Below are 5,741 nucleotides of genomic sequence, written 5' to 3'. Positions count from 1 at the left end.
ACTGCACCCTGACTGGCTTGTCTCTTCCTTTGACCTTCTGTAAGGGATGTCCAGTTGCCTAGTGATGGGCTTTGGGTCTCCACTCCACACTCCCCCATTCACAATATGATTTTTTTGGTTTTTGATGCCTAATACCTGATCCTATCGACACCTAATGATCACCCAGGCTGGTGTGCTTCCATGTGTGCTTTGTTACTTCTCAGCTAGATGGCTGCTTGTTTACCTTCAAGCCTTTAAGACACCAGACACTATATCTTTTGATAGCCGGGCACCAACAGCTTTCTTCACTGGGTGGAGATTTCTTTGGAATGTTTCTGTTCTGCGTTTCTTGAATCTGTTCACGCTTCCCACAAAATTCATTCCCCAAGTACTTTTTCATTCAGTAGTCTCAACTTTCCTTTTGTTTTGTTATTGTCCTACATAAATTCCTAAGGCTCTGATAATTTTTATCAATTGACTTCACAATCGATACTAGACAATTTCTATTCATCTTCAATTTCACTTTTACGTCTCTGTTCTGGTATTAAGCCTATTCAGTGAGTTTCTTAATGTATATTTCTGTTCTAAAATTTAGTCCCCCCCCCACCTTCTATTTATTTGCTGATACTTTCTTGTTATTCATTTCAAGAGTATTCACCCTTAATGTTGTAGCATTTTTACAATACTGCTTTGAAGTCTTTGCCAGGAAATTCAACACCTATGTCTTCTTGGCAGCAACACTGGTCTTTTCTTTGAGTCTTTTTATCAGGCAATTGATTCCTTTGATTAAGGACACAGGTTCCTGCAGCCACTATTGGTTGCATTTCCAGTCAGTGTCAGCTCTGAAAACTTTGAATGTTATTGGGATATGCTTTGTGTACATACCATTCAATAACCAGTTTGGAATTTGCCCTCCCAATCTCTCCTATAGATAATTTCTTAAAGCCTATAATACAAGGGGGTACCCCCCAAAATGGAAAAGGCTTCACTGGGCATACCTTTCGTGGTACGCATTTTTTCGTGGCTTTGCCTGGGAGGTCACTGTGACCTCTCTGGTCACAGTGTATTTTTCATCAAAGCAGTTTCACTCAAACCTTGTTTTTTTGTGATGGCCGATTTAAGATATGTGTGGCTGTGAAATTTTGTTTCCTGCTTGGGGAAAATGCCACAGAAACTGTTGTGATGTTGAATACAGCTTACGAGGAAAACGCTATGGGGAAAACTCAAGTGTATGAGTGATTTTCTTGTTTCAAAAAAGGTAAAATGTTGATTCATGACAAACCTTGTTCTGGACATCTGTTAATTTCCCAAAGGGATGAAAATGTTGACTCCTAGTGCATTTGGAGTTCATTCCACTAGAACAGACTGTTAATCAAACTTTCTATTTAAAGGTTCTGAAAAAATTGGGTAACAGGTTCAACCAAAAAGGCCTGATTTTCGGCAAACGGGAGACTGGTTATGCCGCCATGACAGTGCACCCTCTCATGGAGCCATCTCAGTGCTCCAGTTTTTGGCAAAAAACAGCATGCCTCTCTTGCGCCACGCACCTTACTCACCTGGCCTCACTCTGTGCGGCTTCTTTTTGTTTCCGAGACTGAAGAGGAAAGTGAAAGAAGAGCAATTTGATGATATAGAAGAGGTGAAGGAAAAAAATGAGGTGCTTTCAGCCATCCAAATAGATGAGTTTGAAAAATGTTTCCAAGAATGGAATCACAGATTTGACAAATGTATTAAGTGTAATGTACTTTGAAATGATAAGGTTTTGTAAAAAAATTTTATATACCTTTGGGGGGGGGGGAATTCTGGCCTTTTTTGGGCAACCTCTCATATATTTTTGACGGTAATAATGCTTTTCGTTACATCCACACATGTGCAGCTCGAGATGAGTAGATGGGTCACAAACCACTTGAACGAGTGTGTTGGATTGGGTTGTCTAGAGAAACAAATCTAGTGACACTCATATGTGTAAGAAAGAACTGTATGTTAAGAATTAATTGTACATTAAGAAAACATCTCAGCCAAGTCCAATGTAAGCCCAATACTAGTCCATACATCCCTCTTCAGACTGAAGCAGCCACATGCAGTGATGCAGAATGCAGCCAGGAAGATCACAGGCTGGTGGGTGCAAAATTGTGTGGATCCATGGTCAGTGGAAACATGGCAGGGCTTTGACAGCTCTCAGGGTGGCCAGCCAATAGGAAGTAAAGGGGGAGAGGCTGAGATGGTGGGTCCCAGGGTCCCCTTGTATAGAAAGGTCACACCCCCAAGGACAGAGTATCAAGCTGTGACCTGATTAACAGGTTTGACTCCACCTCTAGCCAGGAGTCTCTAGTTAACATAAACTCATCTAACTACCACAAGGAGTTACGACATTTCAAAGATACTTCTTCTCTCCAGAGGTATTTTCTTGGTCAGTGAGGCTCACTTTTGCAGTCCTCCAGTCCAAAATTGGTTATCCCAGTCTGCTGTACACCTTCTATGGCTGTAGCCATATCCAAGGTCACAGAGTGGAGGGACAGAAAGTATTTGTCCCACTCTGTTCAGAGCACAGTTCCCTGGAGAAAAAAACCCCCCTTCCTCAGAGATTTCAGCTAATTTAAACTTCCTCAAGTCTCCTAGCTGAAAATTACTTATCCTAGTACTTTTTGACTTCTACATAATATACATATTTTGAAAAACAGTTTCTGATCATTTCTTCTCTCTCTCAATAACTATAAGAGTGCAATGTCAACTGCCTTTAATAGCAAAGTTCTTTTATTAAACTTCAATTATAATGCACACCTAAAAGTTACAAAATGTCCAGGACTAGCCAGTAAATGTCTGCAGCTTTTGGAGCTAACACTTGCAATCCTGAACAATGAAGCATAGTGATTGCTCGGGTCCCCCACCCCTACCACAGAACTAAATGCTTAGAGACCCTGGCAGAGTTGGTTACACACTGGGCTGCTAGCTGCAAGGCTAGTTCACACTCACAGGTGCTCCTCAGGAAAAAGATGAGACACCCCTGACTTACAGCCTTGGAAGTCACAGGAAGTAATTCTACTCTGCCCTATGTAATCACTATGTATTAGAGCTGCAGTTCTCAACCCTTCACAGGGGTCGCCGGATTCATAACAATAGCAAAATTAGTTATGAAGTAGCAACAAAAATAATTTTGGTTGGGGGTGGTGGTCACCACAACGTGAAGAACTGTATTAAAGGGTCACGGCATTAGGAAGGTTGAGAACCACTGCATTAGAATCTACTAAATGGCCCAGCCAAAACAGATAATTGCCATTAAGTTGACTCTGACTCAAGGACCCTATAGGACAGGGGAGAACTTCCCCAATGGGCTTATGACACTATAACTCTTTCTGGGACTAGAAAAGCGAATCTTTCTCCCACAAAGAAAATAGTGGTTTCAAACTGCTAACCTTGTGGTTAGGAACCTAATGTATAACCACTCTACCACCAGGGATCCTCAATTCGATCGAAATGGTCTTGAATTCTTTAGATGTATGAGTTTGATAATGATGGGGGGGGGTAGGCAAAACAAGAGAGTGCTCAGATCCTCATGTTATTTCTTAGTGTCTTTATTTACCTTGGGCATTTTGTGCTGAATTCACCCAAATTTGGTCATGACTTCCCCATTATCAAAAGTAGCTAGTGTCCACCATATAGGTTATAGACCCTCAGAAACCTACAGGGGCAATTCTTTTATATCCTATAGGGTCGCTATGAGTAGAAATCAACTCAAGAAGGGCTGAACCATATAAAGTGATTTCCCCTCCCTCTCTTCTTGGGTGTTTTTTACAAGTGGGAGTATAGAGAATCTATACTTCCTTCTTCTGTGATTTACATGCTTTATTCAGCAAACTGCTGAATGCTGGGTGTTTTTTACAAGTGGGAGTATAGAGAATCTATACTTCCTTCTTCTGTGATTTACATGCTTTATTCAGCAAACTGCTTTCCATATTCATCTATGTTGCTCAGGCTCATTTCTTTACGGTTAAAAAGTATCCAATGCATGCTAATGGCTTATCCATTCATCCATTAATGGACATTTAGGTTGTTTCCATCATTTTGCTATTATAATGCTTTAATTAACATAGGTATGCATGTCTATTCACGTCACTGCTCTTAATATATTTTAGTAGATGCCACAGGTTCCCAAACTTATTTGGCTTACCACCACCCCCTTTATAAAAAAAAAAAGAAAACACTCAGCACCCTCCTCCTTGCACCAGCACCAATTCTTCTGGCAATGAAAAACTGCTATACTATAGTCCACAATCCATGATAAAGCGTAGGTCTCTGCTTTTGCAGTCCCGCTGGATTGTTCCAGTGCCTCTCATGAGGCGATGTCACCCACTTCAGAAAACATATATACCTAGGGATGGGATTATAAAATATTTCTATTTCTAGCTTTAAGCACCATACTGTATTCTATAGTGGCTGTACCATTTTACAAACCAACTAGCAGGGTATGTGTTCAGATTATTGCTCTCACACCTACAGAACTTAAACTCTGGTAGCAGCAGGTTGCTGCATATGTAGCTCCGAAATTTTGGGGGGGAAAAATCCAGACTCATGAGATAAAACCAGTTTCAGTGTGGGACACATTTCATATCCAGCATGCCAGTGGAGATTATCAGTGGATTCAGGAGATCCAGGAATTAGATGAGTAATTATCATCGAAAGTGCTGACATAAATGCTAATAACAAGTAGAGTTGAAATAAAAAATGATATTGACATGATATAGTAAATATATGTTCTCAGCAATAAAGATTAAAAATAAAACCAGCATATCCAAAGAGAATGTAAAGAAATTTATACTTTATACTTAATATACAAAAAATATACTTCATAGTGATGATAAACAAATTAAAGACAAAGATAAAAAAGGTAAGGGACAATATAGCTCAGGATAAAGAACAACTAAATAGCAAGGGACCTCCACACAACAGATTGTAGGTATGATGTCCTAGAAGAGGAAAGGGTTTACATAAAAGCGACCTACTCTCAAATCAAAAATTCTCACATTTTGGCCCAACTGATAGTATTTGATAAAGGGAGAAAAGATCAAAATTGTCAAGGATTTCATTTTGCTTGGGTCCACAATTAATGCTCATATAAACAGCAGTCAAGAAAATCAAATGACAGCAGAGGTGGGTGGTGGTAGTGGTACCCTGGAGGCATAGTGAGTTATTCATTGGGCTGCTCACTGCAAGACCAGCAGTTCAAACCTACAAGCCGCTCTGCAGGAGAAACAATAAAAATGATGGACCATACTGGGTAAATCTGTTGCACAAGACTTCTTTAAAATACTCAAAAGCAAGGACCTCGTTTTGAGGCCTAAGGAGTGCCTGACCTAAGCAATCGGATTTTTAATTGCCTCATTTCATGTGAAAGTTGGACAATGAATAAAGAAGATGGAAGTGACTCATTTTAATTATGGAGCTGGTGAAGAACTTTGAAAGGAGCACGTCTTAGAAGTAGAGCCAGGATGCTCCTTAGAAGTACAGATGGCAAAACTTCATCTCACATCCAAGGCTGCTCACAGCTCCTGGGATTGGCAGATATAGCATAGACAACAGGTCAAATCCAAAGAACTGGAGGTCATTGAATCAGATGCAGGATCCAGAACCAGCAAAAGGCAAGCAAGCTTTCCACATCTATTTACATAGGCAGGAGGTTGTACACCCATGAAAATCTCCTTCCAATGCATCAGGGCGATGGCCTAAGGAAAGGGGTTGCACTCCACCCGAATCTTCTTCTTCTT

The sequence above is a fragment of the Echinops telfairi genome, unplaced genomic scaffold (genome assembly GCF_000313985.2).
Source record: "Echinops telfairi isolate 266 unplaced genomic scaffold, ASM31398v2 ScPeMD7_21;HRSCAF=78, whole genome shotgun sequence".
NCBI lineage: Eukaryota > Metazoa > Chordata > Mammalia > Afrosoricida > Tenrecidae > Echinops > Echinops telfairi.
Note: the sequence above shows the minus strand (reverse complement) of the source record.